Here is a 12,125-nt window from a genome sequence, read left to right on the forward strand (position 1 = left end):
AGGCTGCTCTATTTTCTTCTAAACAACATCTCCTATAGGGAATAATCATAGAAGATAAAAGTAACTCCAGAAATTCAATGTTTCAGCTAAGAGAAGGATTACAAATTTCTCTTGTCAACCAGTTTTGTAAGCTCTTGACCTCGTTAGTTCCCAGCTTCTCCCTCAATTCCTGCCTAATTTATAAAAATTTAGATAGCCTCTCCCATCTTTCCAGCTTTACTGACTACTCCTATCCTCTTAACTTTCAGATCTCCTAGTCAAAACTTTCTCCTGAAATTTTTTCCTTCCCAGTGTTTTATCTCTTCCTTTTCCATAGCACCTGCAGTGAACTCCATCCCATCCAAAATCACAATTTTCTTACATTTAACTCCTCCTTTCTTATCAGCACTTCATAAACCCACCCATTTTCTAGTGGCAACACAGCCCAGTCGCAAGTAAGTCCTGCCCTTTATCCTCCTTGCTTCTCTCTGGATCAGGTTCTCATTTTCCCTACTACACTTCCTCCACTCCAGTAAGGAGACAGATTTCAAAAGTTGGCAAATTTAGGAAGATGAAAGTCTTCCAGGATAACTTTCTGCCAAGTCTACAGATTTATAAAGGCAACTTCATTTAGCTAAGTGTTCCCTCTCACTATTTACTCATGCTGCTTCACATATCACAAATTTTGCAATGCTTATTTTGGGATAGTTTCTTCAAAATATACTCCCAACACTTACAATCTAATAATTTTGGTAAGAGTGACTATGTCAAAACTGTTGAGTTTTACTTTTATCAACTAAAAGATGCCAAAAAAAGATGACAAGAGACTTCTGATTTTTGAAGCAGTCAAAACTAACCTCATTTCCTTAGATGTATTAAATAAAAAACAAAAAAAAAAAAAAAAAAAAAAAAAAAAAAAAAACCAACTTATTCAGTGAAGAATCTTGTTGGGAGTCATTTTTAGGAGACATGAGTTCTGCTACAGTGCTGCCTGTTCCACAGCATCAGACATAACAGGGTGGATATGTAGGAGTAACCTAAAACACATATGCATAAAAAACAATTAAGTAAGAAAAATTGAAGCCCTTCTTTCTATCCAAGGTATCAGTCCAAGCAACAATAACAGACCTTAGTGAACAAATTTCTATTAACTGTCAGTTGATGAAAACTCCCCATCCTGTTGCAGATGTTCAAGATCCGGAAGCAGTCTGTTACTAAACATCGTAATTTCCCTCCTCGGGTTTTCTTTGGTGTCAAACAAGGCATTTTGTCTTGTGCAACTAATTGCTCCACCTATTTCAATTAATTTCATTTGTTTTAGTGAAAGACTGCTATTAATACACAAAATTCTCAGGGACAACAAAATCTGGTATAGGATTTCATTCCTTTCTTGAATGATATACTGTTGCCCATTCCTTCACTAAAAGGTGAATGAACCTAGATAAACATTCCCAAACCTGATGCCCATGTATCAAATCACAAAGCACAATCCTGAGACTTTCATGGGCTAGCATGTACTTGACTTTAAACCAGAAAAATCTCCTGTTCTAAATGGCAAGCCTCAATGTCCCCATCTAGTTTTCCAGCCCCTGCCAAATCCTCAATCCAGGGTTCATCTAGTATTGCTTCCAGCATCACACTGGCAAGACAAGAAGGACTGCAAATATAAATGACCTAACAAGTGACCCAACAGAATTTCCATTTCTCACCCCATTACCTTCTTTTTATCAGTCAAAGGGATCAAAGGCCTGGAAGAAGCGCCCTACCCTGCATTGCTGTAGCCTGGGGGAAAAAATACTGTATTTATTCTGAGTTTATTCTTACATAAGCAAAAGAATACAAACAGGCAGCTTATAGGAAAGCATTCCAGAACTCGCACTACAGAACTATTTATGGACACACTGTTTGAGGGATCCACACAGCAGGAAATGATGTGTATAAGAAAAGACAAGGGCAAAATTAGTCACTCTAAGAACAAAGCCAGGGCAATATTCCATTTTTTATTTTCATAGAAAATAAGAGAGTGCAAACTACCTATGAATCATCTGACCTACAGGATGAGCAATCCAAGATACTGATTTCTATTCACTAGTCATAAACTTCAAGTTCAGTGAATTAGCTGTCCAGTAACTGTTTCCCTTAGAAAAGTCATCTAAAATTTACAGTTTTCCTATTGTATGTATTACTTGCATATGCTAACCCAAGAAGATATCTGCTACAGCTGCAAAAATACTGCCTGCGCTAAGGGCATCTCCCAAGATAAAAGACATGTCTAATCTTCTAGGGCATAGCAGACATTCAATTAAAGTAATTTACCCTCTTTTTCTGAAGAAGTACTTTCTTTTACCAATACTGGATAGAAAACTGTTTCCACTTAAGTATTACTCATTGCATGAAGGCCCCTCCCTTATTTACAAATCAAGTGTAATAAAATACAGACATTAGATCAGCCACACTAGCTCAGATAACCCTCTAACCTGTCTCCATCAATGGTAACTAACTTCCATGTTCTCCTGAACCCTGTCCTTGTGCAGGGAAGAGATCCCTATATGCAAGCAGAGTACATCAGGTTTTACCACCTCTCCCACCTCTCTCAGAAACACTTGTTAAGTGTCCTGGTGCCTTCTCCACCCTCTCACACTTTTCCTTCTGTCGTGGTTTGACACGGAAAGAGAATTTTTTCCGGAAGGAAGAGGTCAATTTAGATATTGACCAATTGAAGGTGAACACGCCTCTGAGAACACAGAGGGGTTGAAAGCAGAATTCCCAGGGGAACTCGCTCTCTTTGGTTCCAGTCAGCATGCAGTGCAAACTCTCCCCTGCCCAGCCACGAGCTGGGTGGGGGAGGGGAAGCCCCCATGGCCTGAAAGGTAGGCCCCAAGGGTGGTGGAAGGACTGGAACCGGGCTGGCCCCTGCAGATGGAAGGGTGGAAGAAATCTGGGATGTCTCCATTCGCCCCCCCCCCCCCCCCCAGAGTTTCTCTCCCGAGAGGGAGAGAGAAAGCCACGAGGAAGAAGGAGCGGGGGGAGCTCCAAGGTGCCCAGTCCCGTGGGAGTTGCTGGATGTCCGGGCATCGAGCCATCCTGGGAGTTTGGACTTTTAACCCTTTCTTGAGAAATGAAAGCTTTGTGAATTTTCCTTTCCCCTCCTCGGTTTGAAAGAGAGGAAGAGGGACACCTTGGACCCTGGGATGTTAGAAGGAGGAATTCTAGAGGGGAGGGGGACAAGGAGTGGCTTTTGGCTGGACTTTTCCGTGTTAGCCACAACCTGAACCAATCTTCTCCTTCAAGAGGGACTGTGTTTTGGGAGGATGCCAGTGAGTCAAGAGACCTGCTTCAGCTGGGAAAAAGACAAAATTGGAGTGAACAGAGAAAAGGTTAGGGGGTTTGTGGTGGCGCCCCCTGTCCTGGAAAGGAAAGAGAAGAGAAGAAGATCTCTGTTCTTGAGCCCTCAGCCCCAGGGGAAAATGGGGGGGACTGTGGTCCCAAACAATGAAAAACTGAACTGTTGTTTTCTCCCCTCTTGGCAGGGCATCCTTGAAAAGAAAAATCCTAAAAGCAGTCTGTCCATCCATGCATTTGTGGTGAGAGCACTGTGCATGGAAAGGAGAAGGGTCACCATGGCAAACTTTTTTCTCCGGGCGGTGCCATGTGTGACATGGAGACACAGGATGTGGAGCTGTGTTTCTTGGGGGGTCTGTGGCACAGGAGAGACTCCTGCCTCCCTCGATGGGCTGAGTATTGATTGTTTGGAGGGTGGAAACCTGATTGGGGTCCAGATTGTGTCTCACTGTGGTTTGTTGGAGTTGGGTGGTGGGGGGAGGAATGTTTTGCAAGGTTTTCATTTGATCTTTGTGTGTTTTTTTTTCCCATTCTTTAGTTTTCTCTTTTCTTTAGTAGTAGTAGTTTAATAAAGTTTTTTTTTTTTCCTGTTATTAAGCTTGGGCCTGCTTTGCTCTATTCTAGATTCCACTTCACAGCATTCAAGGGAGGGATCACATTTTCATGGGGGCACTGGCATTGTGCCAGTGTCAAACCATGACACCTTCCCACCTGCCATCACTGGATATCACAGGAACTCCCTGTAAACCACCTCCTTTCTCTGACACATCTCATCTGTGATGTAGGATGGGGAAATATAAGAGACTGTGTACACATGGGGATGATCCCAGCTCCTGTGACTTTACAATTTCTGCTCAACACAGCACATTTGCAGGCAGAATGACTGGGAAGAGCTCACAGGCAAAGCAAGTGAGTTGGGAGCACAATGAGGGTGTCAAAGGAGCTCTGCTTATAATTCCCTTTGGCTCCTGTCCTTCAATACTGGACTCATCTCTTCCAAGTATCAGAGGCCTTTGAGCATCAGACACACAAGGGTGGTCATGGATGTCATAAAGACAGAGCCAGACTTCCCTTAGTGCTGTCCAGGGAATAGAGAAGTGCAAACTTAAATACAAGAAACCCAAGAAAAAGCTTTGTTCTTTTTTTTAACCATAAATCTGGACAAACACCTGGACAGGCTGCCAAGTGAGGCTCTGGAGCCTCTACCCTCAGAGACACTCTAAATCCAACTACACACATCCCTGGGTGTAGGGATGCCATCCCTGATCCTGATTTGAGCAGAGGTGTTGGACCAGATCATCGCAAAGTTGCCTTCGTGCATCAGAAATTCTGTTTCTCTCTTAATATTGATTAACACACTGTGAGAGCTGGCAGGGAGCATTCATGAGATTTTTCACAGGATTGTTTCATCCTTGATAAACCCCTGTCCTCTCTCACAGGTCCACAGAATAACAGGCACTGAAGATACATATAATTATCTTCACCACAAGAGAGTTACTGCTTTGGGGGTGGCACCATAGGTGGTGACAACGACTTTAGAAGCCCACATGCACAAACAGAATGAGTGGTTTACTTCAAGAAGACTGTAACAACCTTGCTGCAGCATTCACCTGTATTCAAAACATGGAAAAAAAAGGTCATGAACAGGAAAGAAAATGTAAAAGTCATAATAAAATAGAAAAATAACCAAGCTGCTTTTGCTTGACAAATATTATCTATCTATTTAAACAGTATTTATGACTAGGGTATATTTTAACGTATTACCAGATATTTCTGTGCAGAAAAAAATCTTTCCCATCATGTGGAAAAAGAAATCCATAAAAATATCAACTCTAAATGATGAGCAGCTTCAGAACATACTACCTCTTACATTACCTGGCAAAACTATTTGGAGGATGTAGTAAGACTAGCAGAAAAGTGCCTCTTGTTAGAAAAATCTATCAACTGCTTTATGCTTCTATTTTGAGTCTCAATAAATAGCTACGTGTGGGGGTTTGTAATTTTCCCTTCTTCCCCCCATTCCCCCTCCCCCCCTCCCGCGCCTTCCCCCTCTCTCCCGCGGTCCTTTGTCCCATTCCTGCGTTCCCTTATCCTTCCCCCTCGCCACGCGGTCTGTTCCTGCCCCCCCGCCTTTCCCATCGCTGTCCCCGCGGTTTCCCTGCCCCTGTCCCCTGCCTCCCGTCCCATTGTCCGTGGCTCAGGTTCCCCCCGCCCCCGGCACGGGGTGTAACCGACCCCCAGTCAGTGTCCCGGTGCCTCGGGAACACGCTCCCACAATAAACACGCGTTTGCACCCGAGCCCCGTGTCGCCCTCTCGTCTGTTCCCGTGCTAGAACTGAGCCTCGCAGAGCCGAAGGGGAAAAGCGGCCGCTGCCTCTCCCCCCTCCTGCTGTGTCCCACCAGCACCCGCCCGCAGCTGGTCGCGCACGGCAGCTATGTTTTTCTGAAAAATAGCTATGTTCTAATAGCTAATAAATAGCTCAATAAATAGCCATGTTTTTCTGTGTTTAGAAAAGTAAACACAATGCATTATAGGGGACACCTACCTGCCGTTTTAGAAGTTCAGTGTCCTGTAAAGTAGTTCAAACAACACTCACAGCAAATACTCGTACAAGTCTTCAGAAAAAAATATCAGATACCAAATTTGCATTGGTTTTGAATGGGAGAGAATTAAATATTTTCATATCCGCTTGCTTTTATGGTGCTGTGTTGTGGATTTTTGACCAAATCAGTGTTATCAACACAGCAAGATATGCTTTAGCTATTGATGAGCAGGGCCTGCACAGTTGCCAAGGCATTTTCTGCTCCTAACACTACCCTGCCACTCAAGTGTCTGGGAATGAGATAGAATTTGAAGGGGGTACAGTTGGTACAGCTGACCCCACCTGACCAAAGCAATCCAGCCATATGATGCTGTGTTCAGCAGTTCAAGGTGGGAAGGAAGAAGGGGGAATGTTTGCACTCAGGGCATTTATCCTCTGAAGTACCCACAAGGTGTGACAGAGCCCTGCTTCCCAGCGATGGATGGATGGATGGATGGATGGATGGATGGATGGATGGATGGGGATGGATGGATACCTGTCCACCCCTCAGAACTACTGAATGTGTGTGCAGCTTTTGCCTTCCCTGTTAAACTGTCCTTATCTCAGCCTGCAAGTTTTCACACTTTCTCTTCCGCTTCTCCTCCTCATGCAGCTGAGGAGTGCAGTTCACTCACTGCAATTAACCCATAAAAGCACAGAAAGAACTAATTCTGTTCTATTTTTGCTACACAACATTCCCTCTCACTGCCATGAAGATTCTGGGATTTAAAATTGCTAATAGCTCTACCTACTAACTGTATAAACATAACTCAATTCAATTTAAATAATTACTCCAATGTTAGATTAACAGTTTACCCTTTTCTGGGCCATGATTATGTCCTTAAAGAAGTGCATAGAACATCACAGCATAAGCATTAAGCCACATCTAAATTAACTTCTGTTAGTTACTTAATCTCAAGAATTAATTCAAAGTGTTTAACAACCACAATCTGATTTTCACAAGCCCTTCATTTGTTAAGAAACACACATTACACTACAGACATTAATTTCCCACAGGGTAGTTACCCAGAAAGCTTCTAGCTGAGTTGACCTAAAAATCACAGCCAAAATGCTTAAATCCCTATGTGCCATTTCCATTTTTTTATCCTATTAGGATGTGAAAGGATGTGAAAGGCACTTATTCCATGCTAAATAAGAAATATAAGGCTCAAATCATTAAGTATCTATAGTCAGCAGTTTACTTCTATCTAGATAGCACTATTCAGCCAAAACAGTCCTGACAGTTCTTGCTTTAAGTGGTTCCCACAGTTTCTTTTTAGAATGGAGCAATACACCAAATTCATTGCAAAAGGGAAAATTTTGTTACTTTAATATCAATCCAGTTATAAATTAATGCTGTCAAGTCCACTTCTCATGAAGGGTGAACCATTTCCCTACAGGGTTTGCTTGAACAGTTCAGTAACAATTGATGTTCCTAAATATTCTCCCTCGAGAAGCCCAGCATAGCAGAGACCAATTCAAATTAAGCCAAAATAACATAATTCAGTGACAGAAAAAGAACAGCACATCTATTTTCATTATGACAAAGTTTTTATGAACACCATAGATACCATATAGTACACCCTCACAGCAAGTTAAAACCAGGTTGTAGCTATTCTGAGCACACATAACACTGCTTGTTGTAAAGAAGGTTGTGCAGAAGCCAATAAAGAATTGTCTGCATTTTACTTACCTAGTTCATATTTTTGCAACAGTCTTGGCATATCTGAAAAAGGCTATTTTGTTTGAGGGGTTTTTTTTACATGAACTGAAGCCCTGATCACTCATATCATCCCTCTAATTTCATTCACTGCCTTTCCAGGGCAGGCTGTTCAGGCATTAATAATTAATGCCAGTCTGTAGAAGGAGAGAATACCCCACAAGGTTTTCTCAGGCCATTACAGGTCACATTTATGGGTCACAAAAAAAGCCACATTCAACTCCACTTTCAAATCTACTATTCGTCACCCTTTGAAACTCATTCAACTCAAGAATTTTCAGTAGCAGGTTCCATCTCAATCAAAAGGATCAAAAACCTGGAAGAAGCACCCAATCTTGAATTGCTGTAGCCTGGGGGCAAAAAAAACCCTGCATTTATTCTGTGTTTATTCTCACATAAGCACCACCTCATGTATCTGCCACACATTACATAAGAATCACAGCTTCCAGAAGGTCAATGTTAAAGCCACCTCAAGCAAATATGAAAATTACTTCAATTCTCTCCACATTAGCAGTCAACTTAGTCTGATTCATACTCTGTGCTTAATCGTGCATCATGAAAGTATCATACAACTCAGCATAAGCAAGAGGAACATAAAAAAACATCTTAGCCCTTATTCATGTACATTCACTGAAGTCCATGGGGACACAGGATCCTGCTGTTCCTGTCATGATGTAGCAACTGGATTAAAACTGGTGCTTGATAACAAATAAGAATGCTCGGGTAACATTAAAAATAAAGTTATCTGTGAGAAGCAATGAGCACACTTCCATGAGCTACAGATTTGAGTACAGGCTGATAAGGTACAATATCAAACACAGGAAGAAACTTGAATACAGTGGATAGGATAATAGCTCCATCACTGTAAGTACCATTTCTGAAGTGTACTAGAAGCCTGACTATTAACTACTAGGCCACCCCAAATCACTTAGGTAACAAAACTGAGGTGGAGTTACACACATACAATATCCAGGACACCAGCCAAAATTTAGACCCCAGATACTAATTGGATAATTACCACAGATGTTCTGGCCATAATGCATTTTCATTAGAGACCTCTGCTTTGACTTTCTACTCCCTCCAGACACACTGGGAGTCTCAAATATTTGTAGTTAATTTGCAAGCATATTTCTGTGTCAATCATTTACATTTATTCTATATTCCCAAAACATCAGATGGCCTGCTCTGTACTAAATGAGTAAATTATTAATTTCTAAAACTTAATGTTTAACTAACATACTCAACTAATTCCATTATCAAACTGAATTCCTGCCCATGAAATACTGCCCTGTATTCTGACACTGGGTCTTACATTAGCTGTTCCTAATTTATGCTGTACACAAACATTTACTGAGATACCTGGTACTTCGAGCATCCCCACTTAACAAGCATAGGACAAGTATGAGGAAAAGGGGATTTTGGCTTAGCATCAGCACTGATAAAATAAGCAAAAAACACTCAGTAAAAACCTTAGTAATATAGTACTAGCACATATCTTGAAAAATTATCTTTAGGCAAGGCAAAAAAAATTAAACTGAAAATCCAGAAAAGAAATGAAGCAAATTTTGAGGTAATTGCAGTTACCCAAGTGCATGATAGGCAGCATGGGAGAAAACATGAATGCAATTATTTGACAGCTTGGCAACAGGGCCACTGTTAAAGCTGAGAAGAAAAAGGCAGGGATGTCCTTAGGCCTCAGAAGTCCCTGGTTGTATATCTAATATATAGGAACCACAGGAAAGATGCAAAGAAAAAAATGGCACAGCCAAAGCAACAATCCAGAAAAATAAGTTGTGCTGCTCTAATTGGGCCAGCACAGGTTGGCAAGGCTGCTTTGCTCCAGGCAAAGGAAGCTGACGACACAGCACTGAAGGCAAGCACAAAAGTTTTTACCTGCAAAGGTGAAAAGTTGAAGCTGAATTTAAGAAGCAAGAAACAGGCAACATTTAGAGAAGACTCAAGTATGAGAAAAAGTGCTGAAGAGTGCCCAGAGAAACACAGTCCTGCAGTGTTCATCCATTGAGACAAGAAGTTGAAAAGTAAGAGTTTTTTAGTTAAGTAGCACATAGGCTGATAGACAGGCATGGGCAACGGAGCAGTTGTAAAGACAAATCACTATTTTCCTTGCAAAGAATAGGAGAGAGGCAGAAGGGCAGATTTGCAAGAGCCAAGTAAGTAGGCAGTGTTTATCCACTGCACATATGCAGTCATATTTCTAGACAGAGTGAAAACACATGGATGCATACAGTACAGTGTAGCTCCTGCCTTGGAATTGGGCAGTGTGATCCAGATGTTCCCACCATCCTCTCAAGTTTTTTTAACTTGAAGTAATGCACAGTTACTTCCATTCATATTATCCTTCATGACTATCTGGTCTTAATGACTTTAATTTGCTAGCACTTGATTATCACTATCATACATTAAAAAAAGTTAAGATTTTGTCTCTATACTGATAAATGTAATATTCAGGATACTCAGCTTTCCATATTAGCCATTACTTTGACAAGTGATGGATAATTTTGTTGCTTACACAAATCTCACCTTCTCTTGGTTCCAAGTTCTTCTACACATCAAATCTCTTCCACCTGCTGCTCTGTCTCCTAAATCTTTCACAGAACTTACTTAAAGTGATTTGGTGGTGTGATCTTTATTTTTTTTTTTTTAATGTGGTAAATCTAATTCTCATTGTGTCAACTATCCAGGTTTACATTATTTTCACCGGTATTGCAGAACTGCGTATTTCAGACCATTCAGGTCTTTGGGCTGTGGTGGTTCATGTTTTTCTTTCTTTTTGTCTCTCTTACACATTGGAAAAGAAGACCCATCTAGGCAGAAACAGCAGGTGAAGCATAACTTCTACCAACCTTCTGAGAGAGTTAACAATCTATATGTTATGTCAAAAGATTTAAATTTGTTAACTTATTAATTCATTGTTGAAGCATTAGAATGAGCAGAGCTTATACAGCAATATCCATCTCTTTAAATTGCATCACTATTAATACTTCTTATTTGGAAAGGGTCTATTAATAATATTAAACTGCTCACATGTCCTGATCATTTGCCAAAACCATTTCTGGTGAAATGGTGCCCTCTTGTAGCAGGAATCGGCCACTGCAAGAACAGCAGCTTTGTAAACACGTAATTGGCAATCCATCTCAAGCATTCCTTTCACATCATAATTCACAATAATAAGAAATAGGCATGTTTGCAGAGTTATTTTGAAATATTTTTTCTTCTCTAAATTTCATTTAGAAACAGCACTGACCTTAGCTAGAATATAAATTACTTTCAGCACCTCACAAGTTAGTTAACCCCACTCTTTAGGGGAAGCAGTGGTCTTGTTTGTAGGTTTGATACATATTCCCAGTATTTAGGAGGTCAATCTATCCAAGCTTTTATCTTTCATCTTCAAAACAAGAACTGACAATTATGCAAGAATACTCTGCTGACCAGGATGTCTAGGATAAAGCACAATTTCTCAGATGCTGTTTTTTTACTTCCTGTCTCCTGTGAAAAATCTTGCACACCTTTAGCAAGATTTTCTGGCTCCTCAGCCCCAGTCCCCCAGCAGAAGCAGTTCATACTATATGCCAACAAGAAAAAGAACAGAAACAGGGGCAAAGATACAGGTAGACAGTTTCTTCAGCTTAACAAGGCATCTGAGTGATGCCAGAAATCCAACACCCACAGCCACAGCTGCTCGCTCAGAGCCTCAGAGCAGAAGTGCACAGCGATGCTGCCCTTGCCACCAGGGATCTTCCATCCCTTAAATGTGTGTGGTTCATTTTTCTCCAGTACTGAAAAAAATGAATAGAAATGAAAAAAATGAATACAGCCAGTGTGACTCATGTTGTCATGAGCCAGCCAGACATGTGACTCATGTTGTTCTAAACACTTAAGGTTTTTTATAATACTTTGTGTAGTAACACAAATTCTTTACTTAGTATTTATTCTCATTAGCATCATTCATTGGTAGCCATCTGCTACAGTGTTGTCAAACGCAAATTGATTGTGACAAGTATTTTGAAGCGGCGCGTTTCCTGTTCAAATATTTATTATTATGAACATTCTTTTTTTTTTTTTTTAATTTTGCTTCCATAAAACTGTTTTTTTCTTTTGTCTTCTGGTTGGTTATGGGGAGGAGATGGTGCAGAGGGTGTTTTCAGGTTTGGTTTTGCTTGATTTACTTCCTAAACCTCACTTTTTACTAAAAAAGCTCTATTTTCTTAAAATAGGAACATAATACCCACATGTACTGGGGGGAAAGAAGGAATAATTTTACCTTCCCTCATGAGCATGCTCTCTAATCTTGTTTTAGAAGTCTGTGATTGTAATACCAATAAGCATAAACAAATCATGTCAATATGGGGACAATCTTGCTAATGGCAGAGGGGGAAAAAAGATCAAATTTCATAAACAAAACACAAAGAAGGGATCAGATTACCATTTAATCCCATCCACACTTTGCCTACTTCCTGCTGTTCCTGGATTGTCACTTTCCC

General features: G+C 40.8%; 1 protein-coding gene across 2 annotated transcripts in view; it reads right to left on the reverse strand.

The window, feature by feature from the left end:
• CCSER1 (coiled-coil serine rich protein 1) overlaps positions 1-12,125 on the reverse strand; it is a 628,033-nt gene that overhangs the window by 545,103 nt on the left and 70,805 nt on the right. The window lies entirely within an intron of this gene.

The sequence above is a fragment of the Lonchura striata genome, chromosome 4, assembly GCF_046129695.1.
Source record: "Lonchura striata isolate bLonStr1 chromosome 4, bLonStr1.mat, whole genome shotgun sequence".
Taxonomy (NCBI): Eukaryota; Metazoa; Chordata; class Aves; order Passeriformes; family Estrildidae; genus Lonchura; species Lonchura striata.